At 45.1% G+C, this 14,858-nt stretch overlaps 1 pseudogene; it reads left to right on the top strand.

The window, feature by feature from the left end:
• Positions 1-14,858, top strand: part of LOC149994274 (polycystin-1-like protein 2) — a 100,963-nt pseudogene that overhangs the window by 49,517 nt on the left and 36,588 nt on the right.

The raw sequence follows: 14,858 nt of genomic DNA, 5'->3' as shown, positions 1-14,858 counted from the left end.
GGCTGCCCTCAGATGCCTGAGGCTCAGAAAATGGGGTGGTGTAGGGGATGGCAGCATGGGCTCTGACACTAGACAGATTTGGGTCCAATCCCACTACATCAATTCTGGCAAGGTGACCTGGGACAAGTCACCCCACCTCCCTGAGCTTTCTCATCTGAAAATGATCATAAAGGATACTTACAGTTGGGGTAGGACCTAGACGAGATTAGGGGTATAAAGTACTTAGTGCAGCGTCTGGCACACAGTGAGCACTCCCTCGGTTAAAGTGATTGCTATGTTAGCCAGTCTGAGCATAGAGAAGACAAAACTACATATAAAATGGAAATCAAGGAAACAATGAGCATGGGATTCAGCATGGTAGTTGGGTCAGGGAAGCATGGGAACAGCTTGGGGAAGGACCACTTCACTAAAGGTAAGTTATTAGAAAGTTCCTAGCTTTTCAGTAGAGTTGTGGGTTCTCGGCGGCTTCTTATGTTACTAAAAATATACATCTACTACTGAATACATAACATACATGAATGTGGAATGTACAAAGGTCATATGTGGAAGTGTGTCACAGACCAAATAATTAAATGGGACCATCAAGTTTGCATGGAAAACAACCACTGAATTCTCTAAATAGCTAAAGAATGTTCCAAATCTATGGACTACAGGCCTTGTCATGGGATAAGGGCAGAATTACTTCAAGGGGTCTGAGAACCATATTCTCACGTGCATCTTTTTTCAAAGGACAGTAAAGGTGCAAACAGTGTTACAAAGGGGTGCACAGATTAACTTCCAATGTTCAAAGAAGTCCTCATTCTGGAAAAGGTTGAGAAAGTTGCTGCTCCCTCCCCTCCCACCCCGACCCCCACCAAGGTCTTTGTGAAAACCCAGGAGGGCCAAGATCTTAGACATAAATCAAATCTGGCCCTGAGGCCCCAGCACTGAGGTGGTCTTGTCACTGGCACCTGCATGGGTTTCTTTTCTGAAACTAGCCCCGCCCCTTCTGGGTGTGCCAGGTGTTCCCGTAAGCCCCACAGCTGCATGCCAAGTGCTGGCCAGGGTTGGGAAACAGTGAGAAAAACAACAGAGCAAGCACGGGACTAAGACCCATGTGAAATCCATCAATAAACAGTTGGTGCCATGCCTGTGTGGAGGGGTCAGCCTTTGCTGGGTGGCTCACTGAAGAGAAAGGAGGCCCTGTTTGAGCAGCTCAGTTAGGTAGAGGGTCATCCCGATATGCCACGGTTGTGAGTTTGATCCCCAGTCAGGGCACATACAAGAATCAACCAATAAATGTATAAATAAGTGGAACAACAAATTGATGTATTTTTTCTCTCTCTCTCTCACAAAAATCAATAAATAAAAAAATTTAAGGGAAAGGAGGCATGTTTGAGATATGACATGTTCCTGCTCACCAGGCAGAGCAGATACGAACTTTCCGCATGCCGGTGTTTTCTGCTCCCTTCCACCTTACCACCTCGTGGTGGCCCCTGGAATGAAAAGGTGGTGCTGCATTGTGGGGTTGAAGTAAATCTTATTTACCCACCAAATGGCCCTGGGGAGAGATTTCAAGATGGCCAAGGGCTTTAGCGAAGAAGGCCTGCCCCTAAGCGCAGGGTCCCTGCCCTTGCCCTTTCCTGTCTTCACCCAATCTCATTGTCCCATACCAAAGGGGACTGCGTGTCCAAGCTCCATCCACATGCCCCACCCCCCAGAGCCACATTTGGCCACTCTCATGTCCGAAGTGGGCACACCAGTGGCCTGTCCACTACAAGCTGATGATTTTGAGAAATAGCTCTGTGCAGGTCCTGGAAGCAGGGAATTCAGAGGTTCTGGGTCCCCAAACCATGGCTTAGAAGTGGGAGACTAGGGTAAGACAAAGGAGGCATCTGGAGTGCAAAATTTAGGGAGGGGCTCATTCTCAGGGTGCCCTAATCCTGGCTGGGTGGTATGTGCTGCAGTGGGAGTGTCTCCTCAGCCCCATCTCCTCAGCCTGTGCAGAGGGGCGCAGCCCAAGGACAGCTAGAGAGGGACCCTTCCAAGGATAAGCCCAGGACAAGGGGTCCAGGTGCCTGGGTCTAAGGAGGAATCAAGTTTAGGGAATACTTTCCTGCTGCCAGCTTAGAATTAGACATTGGTCCTTCCCTTCTCTTTGCATGGTTCCCCCAGTCTCAGCCTTCTTTTGCTCTTCAGTGTAAGATGGAAGTTGGGTATCTTACACTTGCCTCAGCCTGAGGGGGCTCCCAGGACTCAAACCTTTCAGTCTGAAAAGCGGGAAAGTCCCTGGCAAACTGAGATGAACTGGTCACCCTGGATGTCCTCTCAGCACCTTGCCCGTTGCCTGGCCCATAATTAGCATTCAGCGAATGAACATCAGGTGGGAGAATGGGCTGTAATGACATACACCAAAGTGTGATGTGGTTGGCTGTGGAGGGAGGGAGACAGAGGAGACTCTAGCTTTGCCTGCATACTTATCTAAAAAAGGCAAAGCAGGCCAACAAGATGGATAGTTGCCCACTGAGAATGACATGTGCAAAGATGTTCATTAAAGATAATATTCCACTCACTTTAAAATTATTTTTTAATTAAATAAAAAGGCTGGTCATGCAACAGGTTCCCAAGCCCCTCCACAGGACAGTGTCCACTCCTCATCATTCCCCCTGGGCTCGGGCAATTTAGGGGTACACTCATACTTCCACCAGGGCCTCTTTGTGGTTGCAGGTAAGGCTGCAGACCACCCCCTCCCAGACACACTGCCTCTGCAACCACCTTACCTTATTTGGAAGCACATTCTTGGTGATGCCCAATGCCACTGATGTCCATCAGACCAGGAAGCTCTTTGCCACCTTCGAGGACAGCCCCATGGCCGTGACCACCGTGGGTTGTCTCTGCGTGGTCTATGTGCTGATGGTGATCTGGGCAAGGAGGAAGGATGCTCAGGATCAGGCCAAGGTGAGATGGGACGGCCCTGGGAAATAGGAGGGAGGAGCAGGTGTGAGCCCTCGCAGGAGCTCCAGGGAATGGAGCCCAGATGGAGAGCCAAGAGGCTAGTTGCAAATCTAGGCCTTGACCCCTGGAGTCATCTCAGAGAAGCCAGCCCCTTGGCCTCGATATCTGTAAAAATGTCCTTTTTCATCATCTTATCACAAGGATTATAATACTATTTATTGAGGCTTTACTATATTGTAGGCCCCAAGACCACCCTCAAGTTCAATGATTTGCTAAGAGGACTCACAGAACTGAGAAAAGCTGTTATTGTTTATTATAGTGAAAGGATATAGATTAAAATCAGCAAAGGAAAGAGGCCACGAGTGATTAGGCGAGAGCTTCCAGTTGTCCTCTCCCAGTGCAGTCCTATGGGCAGACTTAATTCTCCTAGCAATGATATGTGACGATGCATGCAAAATATTGGTGTTTAGAGTGTAGTTTCCAGCAAACCACTCCCACTCCTGCTTAGGAGCCAAACATGGCCCACAGCCCTCATCATTAATCACATTGTTAGCATAGACTATCTGCTGTGGCCCACAGCCCCAGGTATTCAAAGATGCTCTGGTAATGTTGGATCTTCTGAGGACTTACAGGTTATCTTTCAGGATCTGGTTAAGAGCCAGACCTTTCTCTAAAATGTGCAGGGTTGGGACAACCTAAGTTTGTTGAGTTCCCCCTTTACTGCACAATACCTCTATCATCTTACAGAGGAGGCAACCAAGCGAGGATCAGGGAGTGCAATTAACTGGTGGAAAGCCACCCCCCTGGGAGCCAGAACTCAAACCCAGAACGGCCTGACAATAAGACAGGCCTGAGGACAGAAACAAAAGCAAACAACAGATTGCAACAACAAGAGTCTGATTACTTTTCCAATAGAAGCTCCCTATCTGACACATAACGAGCCTTCAATAAATATTTGTGAGTGTCACATAAACAGGTGCAAATATGCAGTCATGAAGCTCTGAAACATTCTCCATTCTCTGTCCCCCTGCCCCACAGTAAGACCTCTTGGATGTTAAGATGATATGAAACTTAAGATAAATAGTTGCAGCATTTATACTGATGTCTTTGATTCACCCAAAGGATTAAACATTCATACTTGAAGTACCTCAGCAGTAGGTTGGTTTACACAGAGCAGACTCTGAGATGGAGCTGAGCATGCAAGGTGTTTATCAAGGTGTGTCTGAAATCAGCCCGTGGGAAGGGAGGGAAGGAAGCAGGATGAACAGAAGGGGAAGTTGAGCTGGAATGCAGCCTGCCGACAGCCCAGCTGGCCCACGGAGCTCTCCAGAATTGGGTTGAGACGCCCAGGTCTTGATCATACCCAGGCACCACATCAATCTGCCATTGGGCATTGACCTCCCCAGGAAGGTGCATGACCTCAACAAACATGGCTCTTGCATTTGACAACAGCACCTCAACAACTGGGACAACAAGCCCTCCATTGACAGATCTGGGCGGCTCATCACAGAGTCCCCTGCAGACTCTGGCCGACTCCAGCTTTTTAAAATAATATTTTTTGCTTAACTACCTTAACATTCATTGTTTTTAAATTCCCTGAGAGGCACAATATTGGTTATCAATGCTATTAGAAATTATATAGAAACAGAGTTTGTATCATTCACCAGATCAAACATCAAACATGCTTAGCTTAATACCAAGTTCATTTCCAACTTGACTACTTTGGGTCATAGTTAATAACAAATGCATTTTGTACTTTTTATTTTAAAAGTTCTAGTTTTTACTTGTTCTCGCCTGATGGAATGAATAAACAGTATACATAATTTTGCTTTCCTCCTTTAATTGTCATGAATACCCAGCTCACTCTTGGCTGCTGTGCAGTGGATAAACCCACTGAGCAGAGCCCTCCTAACACAGTCCTTCTGTCCAGGTGAAGGTCACAGTGCTGGAGGACAATGATCCCTTTTCCCAGTACCACTACCTGGTGACAGCCTATAATGGACACCGGAGAGGGGTTGCTACTTCCTCAAAGGTACCTGACCATCCAAGATCTCTCAGTAAGGTGCTCGCCAGTACACTGTTAGGTTATTTTAGCACAGTGGATTTGGTGCTGCAGAGTTTTTTTACTTTCTTTCCTTTTTTTATATATAGGAAAGAACCCTTCTGTCAAACAGAATATCACCCCAAGCCCCAATACTTAAAAAAAAAAAGAATTAATGGAGAGTTGGGGTCTAGCATAGTGCCACTTGTCATCTCTCTCATTCCTATCAAAGAATAACTCAGACAGTTGGTTACCGGCATGCAGATTTTGCTCACATGTGAAGGAGAACAGTTAGTAAATTGATCAATGAATAAAGGAAAAGTAGATTTTACAAGAGAGAGGTGAGAAAGGAAAGAGAAAAAATGCCCTCCATTTGAAAATGAGTCTTAAATTACCTTTTTTAGGTAAACTGACTAGCTGGCATCTAGCTAAGAGGTCAAACTGAGCCATCTGTCCTTGAACAGACTAACGGGAGAAAAAACAATTTCACTTATTTATTGGGTCCCTGAAATCCTTGAACATTTAGCTCTGAGGCATACAGCAAGTCATCTCTGTAATGCCTCAGCATCTTTAGTTAAGTCTGTCCTGCACCATATCCCTCATCAGAATGCATATTCCTTGCAGCAGCCTCCAGGGTTCCTTTACTGAAACTAAGGGCTCTAAGGAACACAGATTCAGAGCCATAGGCATTTTGTATACTGTCCTGGAAAAACCTCCATTGTTTTTTTCAAAAATGACATTAGGCTTTATTAGAGCAGGGCATTTATCTGTTAACTTTTTTATTTTAGAAATCTTATTATTTTTATTTATGTACATGTTTGTGTTATTTTTATTTTAGAAATTGTCTTATTTTTATTTATTGCTATGTCTTAGGAATTCAACCAGCTCTCTAAAACAGAATGCCAGTAACTACTTGTTAAGTAAATATAGAAAACAATTTCATCTATCTAATGAAACAGCCATCTCACTTCTGTTTGACACTGAAAAGTCAACCTTAACAGGTGTTTCTCTTCATGAAGAGTTGCAGTCACATTTCAGCCTGACATTGTTTTAGTTTGATTTCCCCTGGCACAGTGGTTCTCAACTAGCAACAATGTTGCCCTGGGCAAACAGGTGGTACTGTTGGAGGTATTTTTGGTTGTCAATAACTTGAGAGATGCTCTTGATATCTAGTGCGTAGAGGCCAGGGAAGCTGCTAAACATTGTACAATGCACATAACAGCCCCAGAGCAAGAAATTATCCAACCTAGAACATCTATAGTGGAGAAATCCTGTTGTAGAAACAGACTCTGAAACAAGGACTTAAGTATAAGTAGTTGAATTGAGAGGGGATCCTAGGATACCCCAGCAGGGAAGTGAGAACAGACAGGGAAGGGAAGAAACCAATAAAGAGTGTATTACTAATCTGTTACTCTTCTGGGAAACTGGAGCCTAATCCCACTTAGGGACTCTGGAAATCAGTAAGAAACGTGGGCTTCAATGTCATCCCAGCAGAGGGCTGAGGGAGCTGGGGTATTTATCCACCAACCCCATCAGTCATGGATGGGGGATGACTTGCAGAGACCATTCATTCTCTAGCACTTTCTGGCCTGCTACTCTAACAGCCAAAGAAACAACTGGTGCCAGCAGTTGGATTGAGTGCAGGGCATGCTGCAGTGATGAGGCTGAGGGATGTCAGCAGAGCATAGGTGGCATCTACTGCAGATCTTTTTAGCTCAGAAAATCAGGCATGCCCATCAGTATCACCTGGATAGCTTCAGAAAAACACAGATCCCTGGGCCTTACCTGGTAGGTGTGGAGCATGGCCTGGAAATATGTATTTTCAATATAGTGGGCATCCATTCATTCATGTCTCAGTGCCAGGCCCTCTGGCAGACACTGGGAATATAAGTGTTAGGGGGGAAACCAGTTCCTGCTCTACAACACTTATAAATATATGGGAAGTTTGAAAAGGCCACCAGGAAACATTTTATGAGTAAAATTCATCTTGAAGACATGAATACAGCTAGCGTTACCCAAATCTTCACACAACTGAAAAATAACCAGGCAGGTCCAAGATGGGAGGAGAGGAGAGGGTGAACAGGCCATGCTTTGTGGATTTTCTTTATTTTTTTGGACACTCCCAATGAAATACAGCCAGTAGGACTTGGTTGCCATGTGAAGTTGGCCACTCCTGGTCTCTGGATTTCAGGTAACTATTATCCTATATGGCCTGGATGGAGAGAGTGAGCCCCATCACCTATCAGACCCTGACATCCCAGTTTTTTAACAAGGAGGAGCGGATGTCTTCTTATTCTCCACCCTGTTCCCTCTGGGGGGAACTAAGGAGCCTGCGGCTGTGGCATGACAACTCAGGAGATGAGCCATCCTAGTGAGTCAGGGGTAAGCAAATGATAAGAACCTACTAAGCCCTAGGCCAGGGCTGGACACTGCATTTGTTGCCTTGCTGATCCTCACAAGTCTCTGAGAGACACATAGAATGAATCCCTATTTCCCAGTTAAGGAAACTGAGGGTCAGAGAGGACTCACGGGCCACACAGATTACATTAGTATCTAGGAGAGAAACTAGAAGTTGCAGCCCTGGGGTTCAGTATATCCTCACCCTTTTGCAGCATCAACCTATCATTTAGTTCCTTGTTTCCCTGTCTGTAAAATGGGGATGAGTGCCTACCGTAAAGACAAACCCTGCCGGATAAGAGGAGACTCAATGAGACATCAAGCTGATTTTCTGGTAAAAGAAGCTGCCACTGCTGAGCACTAAGCTAAGGTCATCTCCACAATGACCCTCAGGGACAAGTGCTGTCATTATCCTCGTTTAACAGGTGGGAAAAACCTAAGCTCCCAGAAGATGAGTGACTTGTGCTGTCACACAGCTGGCAAGCGCAGAGCAAGACTCCACCCGATTCTGCTGAGGTCAAAGCTAGTGATCCAGATAAGTAGCTTCCAGTCTTCCCGCCCGTCAGCAGCTGGCAGCTTTAGAAAAACACAGCATTTACATTGCTGTCTGTGATTTATCTAAGGGATTAAACATTAATACTTTAAGTGACTCAGCTGCAGGTTGGTTCCTATGAAGCAGACTCTGAGTTGCAGTTGAGCATGCAGGGTGTTTATCAAGGCATGTCTGGGGTCAGCCTCTGGGAAGGGAGGGAAGGAAGCAGGAAGAACAGGGGGAGAAGAATTTCAATGCAGCCCAGTGACAGCCAAACAGCCCGGTTGAGCCCCAGGGAGCTCTGGAGCTGTCCCAAGTTGGGGTGAGATGTCCAGATCTTGATAACTCCCGGGCACTGCACCCATCAGTCACTGGATGTCAGCCTCCCCAGGAGGGTGTGTGACCTCAACAGATAGTGGTTCTGGCATGCCTGACAGGGCTGTCTTCCCAGAAATGAGAAAGTGCATGTTAAGAGCGTCTTAGTATAGTCCCCATTATGCAGTAAATGCTCAATAAAGAGTGGCTACTGATATAATTACTATTCTTATTGGCTGTAAGGCATCAGGGAAATTGGCTGCTTCTGGATCTGACATCCAAGCAGAGGCAAAATTATTTCATTTCTTCCCTGGGTCAGGTTAAATGATAGTCACAAAGTCCTGAGTCCCAGATAGATGGTAGGCTCATTCTCTGGGTAGAAGCCCGCGAAGGATCAAATTTTGTGTACTTAAGCCTGCACCTCCCTGAACACATGCATTTAGACAACTTGGCTTTCCTCATTTGTATCAGGATGCTGGCCCTGCATTTGCTGCCCTGTGTAGGGGTTAATGGTTTAGAATTCACCCTCTTGCAGCTTATCTGTGAAAACATGGCAGCCTTTAACAGCTGAGCTGCCCACATGAGGCCAAGTTCACCCACTGATTGGGGCATTTTGATCAAGGCACCAAGAACAGTGAAGAAAAAATATAAAATCTCTCCTTACAGGAGCTCCTGTTTTTGGGCTCAGGTTTGCAAAGGTGTTACCTTGGTGGTATCCAAAGAAGTCTTGTCCACTGACCTTGTCCTCAGAAGTGTGGGTCTTTTCTGGAGGTACGTAAGCCGGGTGCTGGTGCATGACCTGGTGATGGATCAGAAGTGGTACTTCCTCTGCAACTCATGGCTGTCCATTGATGTCAGAGGCTGTGTCCTTGACAAAGTATTTCCAGTGGCCACAGAGCAGGACAGGAAACAATTCAGGTACTTTTTTTTTTTTTCATTTTAAGCAAATGTGCTTTACTTTTTCTTTCTAGGGAAGTTGAATCACAATCCAGTCACAGCCAAATAAAAACACATTTCAGCTATCAGGACTGGGTAGCTTTGAGTGTGTGACATTAATGACTAATCAATTTTTCTTGTTGGGATTGAAAAGCCCTGGAGGAACAGGGACCCTTCAAGACAGAATTCTCTTCAATGTGGTGCATATGGTTGAAATGGTTACGCCAATTTCCTTATGAATGTCACAGAATAATATTTTTTATGAGTGAACAGACTGATTTGAATGGTGATTCAATTTCTGGTCATTTGGGGTCTCTTCTTCATGTCATTTTACACTAGTTGGATCTTTCAGCATTTGTTTACTTTGGTTTATCTCCTTCCACATCTGCCTCCAAACACATAAAAGTAGGTACAAATGTACACACACATGTAACACCATAGATTGTTGTTTATTCTATCTCTTTTAAAATATATTGCACCCTGGCTCAGTAGATTGAGCACCGGCCTGCGAACCAAAAGGTCGCTGGTTCAATTCCCAGTCAGGGAACATGCCTGGGTTGCAGGGCAGGTCCCCAGTTGGGAGTGTGTGAGAGGCAACCGATTGATGTTTCTCTCACATATCAATCTTTCTCTCCTTCTCTTTGTCCCTCCCTTCTCCTCTTTCTGAAAATAAATAAAATCTTTAAAAAAATTTAAAATAAAATAATAATAATAATATATATATTGCCTTTTTTCTTTAATAATATAACACGAACATCCTTCTAGGAGAGTGTGTTTAGATCAAACGTTTCCTTATTAGCTGCATAATATTCCATAGAATGAATGTCCCACAACTTATTCAACCATTCTCTTATCAATGGACATTAAGTCTGTTCCCAATATTTAAAAAGCAAGAGACTTCACCCCCCCCACTCCAAAATGGCAAGTATGGAAATGCTGAACCAGCAATCCTGCATGACCCCAAAATGCTGGAGCTGAGTACCAGCCCTCCCCTTACAGGGACCATATGTTCTCCAGTTTACCACAGTCCTCACCATTCCCTATTACATGACTTCTAACACACTTCACTCATTTACCTGATTTGTTTACATCTACCTGGCCCCCATAAGCACTTGGTTTTGTGACCTCTACTTTAAATGACTTTTGAGTTAGGTTTTCTTTTAAAAAATCTATTTCCAGTGTATTTACTGAAAGCTCACTTTTCCTCCCAACTGCCACTGTGAGCAGCAGCTCAACCTCCAAGGGAGAAAAAGTCTGAATTAGAGAGAGTTGGATCCCAAGAGAGGTATAACGAAGACATGAGATACACCACAAAGCCCCACGTGCTGCATGACCTTGGATAAGTCCCTCACCTCTCCAGATCTCAGCTTCCACATCTGAAAATGAGTTGTTCAATGTGTGTACCCCAAAAGGTACCTGTGCAGGTCCCATGAAATGATGTAAGTAATATGCTTAACGCAGTGAGTGGCTCAGAGCAAGTGTCCAGTTACAGGAGCAGATACTATCCTCCAATTGTATCAAAATGTGCGATGTCTGAAAACTAGACAATGAGCTTTCTAAAGGCAGGACCACGTCACTCCTCCATGAATCCCTGGTGCCCAGCAGAGTACTGGCACGCAGCACCAGGATCACCAAATACTTTTTGAACGAATAGAACAATCATGTGGAAAATCACTGTTGTTGGCAACTGTACTCTCTCTTTATGTACTTTTACGCTGCGTCCAAGCCACCTACACACCCCAGAGTGACAGTCCAAGTATTGTACCACCCTGGAGGGTGCTGGCATCAAGCAATAAGAACAGAGCCAGCTGGGAATATCAGCTTCTGCACACCCTCAGGAGAACCTGGGCCATTGAAGAGCTGTTGTGGTTAAACTACACTGTATTCATAGTGAAATAATACAGATTAAGGAGAATGTGGTATAATTTTCAGAGGCCCTATCTTGTCAATTTTTATTCTTTCAAACTGAATCTGGACCCAGAGCATGGAATTTTTACCCACTATCTTTTAAAGCTCTAATTATAACAAATTTATTAATATTATAGTTATATTATGACATTAAAATTATAACAAAAGTAATAATTGCTAACACTGATGAACATTCACCTATATGTCAGCTACCTTGCCAAATGCTTTCCAAAAATTATAACTTTCAATTCTTTCAACAATCTGGTGAGGCAGGTTCTGTTATTACCCTCATTTTACAGATGAGTAAATTGAGGTACAAAGAGTAAAGTGACTTTCCTGAGGCCACACAGCTAGTAAGAGGGCAGTCTGGTATTCTAACCCACTCTGTCCAGAGTCCCTGTCATTAACTCTTAAGTGATGCTTTCATGAGGCTATATTTCTTTACAACAGAGAAACAGATGATAAGTCTTAGAAACAAATCCCACTCTCTCATCTCGATTGTTCCAAAGAGACCTGTCTTCTCCCATTCCTATCTCCTTAAATGCCTGTCCCTCTGTCCCTGCCTGTCCACAGACACCTGTTTTTCATGAAGACCTCCATGGGCTTCCAGGATGGACACATTGGTATTCCATCTTCAGCTGTCCCACTCAGAGCAACTTCACCTGCGTCTGGAGTGTGTCCTTCTGCTTCTCCCTGCTCCTTTGCACCATGCTGACCAGCATCATGTTCAGGGGTGTCCCCAAGGACCTAACTGAGCAAAATATGGACTTGGGTAATTCCCACTGTCATGGCAGTCAGGGTTAGTGGCTGGTATACATGAGCTGTCACTGTTCCAGAAATGCCACACAATTCCAGAGCTCCAGAGACAACTCTCAGTTTCAGTAATTCACTAGAAGGGCTCACAGAAGTCAGGAACACCATTATGCTCATACTTATTACAGAGAAAAAAAATACAGATTAAAACCAGGAAAGGGAAGAGACACATGGGGCAGAGTCCAGGAGAGACCAACTGTGGAGCTTCCAGCTGTCTCCTCCCAGTGGAGTCATGGACAGTGCCCACTCCTGATAAAGACGTGTGACAATACACACAGAGTACTGCCCACCAGATGCTCACCCAAGCCTTGGTGTCCAGAGTTTTTATCAGGGCTTTCTCACATAGACGTAGCTGACCGCCTGCATGGCTGACCTAAGCCTCCAGCTCCTCCAGAGGTTGAGGTAATACCATGTGGCCAACGTCCCCACCATAAATCACAGTTAGCTTAGACTATTCAGTGTGGCCCAACACCCCCTGTAAACAAAGCCGTACCTACAAGGCAGGACATCCCAAGGGCTTAGAGGTCACTTCTCAGGAGCCACTCAAGGGCTAGACCTCTCCTTGGACAAGATTAATCCTTACTGCACAGCCACCTCTATTGACCCTTTCCCTCACTCTGCCCCAGGTAAAATTGAATTCACTTGGCAAGAAGTGATGATTGGACTGGAGAGCTCTGTCCTCAGGTTTCCCATTAACCTCCTGATTGTTCAGATATTACAAAACACCTGTCCTCGGGTCACTAAGGAGCAGAACACTGGGAAATGTGACAGGGGGTCTCCCAGCCCAGCCCTCTCACCACAGCCCATGGAGAATGGCCTTCTGACACCTGAAGCAGTGACCAAGGAATGTCCTCAACCTTGGTGGTGTGGGAGGTGCTCCAGTCTGGGAAGAAGTGGGGGTGGGGACTAAGACTTGGGGCCTGACAGCCCCATGTTGACAGCAATAGTCATCAAGATTCATCAACTGCATACACACACATGCACATACACATGTGTACCTACACATATATGCATATACACATACTACAGAAAAAGCACATACCTACAAATATGTACATGCATACAGATATACACATCCACATACACCTACAAGCATGCACACATACACAAATTTACAAATGTTTACACATGTGCATATGCATACACAAATACTACACACATACATGCATATACACACACTTTTGGGGTACCTACTACATACAAAATATTATACCTTTATTATAGATCACAGACTGGAAGCCTGTAGAAGGAATTGCACTCATGCACTCAGTAAGCATTTATCGAGCACCTACTACGTACTACATTCTGAGGAATACAGTCTGGAATGCATCAGTTTGAATCCTAGGAGAAGGATTTTATAGGTGACAAATGGAAGTTCAGGATGGCCCAACATCATGTCTCAGCTGGGATTCAAACCCCGATTGTCCAGCCCCAGAGTGAACACTATTAACCATTTAGCTACCCCCTATTGACCACTTAGCTGCCCTTCTTAACTATAGCTTATATCCCCTAACCCCATCTAGTTTGACTTGCAGAATATGTGGAGCCTTGGAAGCTCCCTGTTTAAAGCTCTAAAGATGCCATCCCTGCCTCAGGCTAGGACTTGATGGACATCAACCAACTTCCTGCCTTGCCAGAAGACGTCATCTCTCTGTAGAAGATGGGAGGGCAGACATCTGGGAAGAAGCCAAACAGAGAGAGGACCCATTAACATTCAGTCTTGGATCAGGAAAGGTGAAAGGTAAGTCCTGATGTTTCTGTGCTGACAGGGGGCCTGTTGGAGCCAGATGGAGACAGGACTGAGGGCCATGTCTATATATCACTAAGAGGTCAAGAAGTCCTACCAGAATCTTCCTCACCAGCCTTCACTCCAACCACTTGCCACTGCCTCCCTCTCAGTACCACAGGCACCCTGCTCTCCTCACAATGCCAAGCTGCTTTCCCACTAAAGGCCTTCACACATGTTGGTCCTTTAATCTAGAATGTTCTTTCTCCTCTCCTCACTTGGCTAACTCCTACTAAGCCTATGGTCTGGGTTTAAGCATCCCTTCCTCTGAGGAGCAACCCAAGTCCCCAGCGCACAACAGGGTTTCTCCAGCCACATGCCCTTTAGACCCAAAGCTTCTTTTACACTGCTTTCACACTGCTTGTTGCCAAATTAAAAATTGTGTGAAGCGTTGTTTAAGGTCCATACCATCCTTCCTGGAACATGAGCTCTGTGAGGTGGGAGCCATCTGACCATCTTGTCACTAATGCCTGGCCCCATGCAACATATGGAAGGCATGAAACAAACATGCACAGGATGACCTCTATGAGCATAAGAGGTCATTATGGAATGCATAATGCAAAAAGACATGTTCTTCTTCTGTATTTAGTTAAGATGAGCATTAGCCAGCCTGACAACTTGGGCCACTCAAAAGAACTGTGTCTGGGTACTGGCTCTGCCATTAATGAGCTGTGTACTTTGGACAAGTTACTTAAGTTCTCTGCGCTTTAGTTTCTTTTTCTGTAAAGTACTTGGGGGGGGGGGTGCAAAGTCAAACCAGATCCATTTCCAAAAGTTGTGAGGCAGCACACAGATGATGCACAGGGCAGGAAAAAAAAAAAAACATTAAAGAACATTGAATCACAGAATGAAAAAGTTATTCCTTCTCTATTCTCTTCCAGTCCTTCCAATTAAGTCAAGGAAAAAGTCTTAGTTTGGTACTATTGTGTCTTTAACACTTCTTTAACACTTGCTGATCTCTGTTTGGCAGAAAGATAGCAGGCCTCAAACCCAGAGCCTTGTGAGACAACATTCAGTTAGAATGTGGTAACATGGTTTCACTTTTATTTCTATGTGTGGCACATTACTCTGGTCTGAATGTCTCTGACTCCCCTCTTGCCTCTTTCCTGTCCATCTCCCACCCAGATCAGCGCTGCCAGCGTTCACACAGGCTGTCTAATAGAACCCCGCACAGCTCTGTATCTGTGCTGCCCAAT

Source organism: Furipterus horrens, unplaced genomic scaffold (genome assembly GCF_987537825.1).
Source record: "Furipterus horrens unplaced genomic scaffold, mFurHor1.1.pri manual_scaffold_13, whole genome shotgun sequence".
Lineage (NCBI taxonomy): Eukaryota > Metazoa > Chordata > Mammalia > Chiroptera > Furipteridae > Furipterus > Furipterus horrens.
The sequence above is the reverse complement of the archived record's forward strand: the minus strand, read 5'-3'. Positions and strand labels throughout refer to the sequence as shown.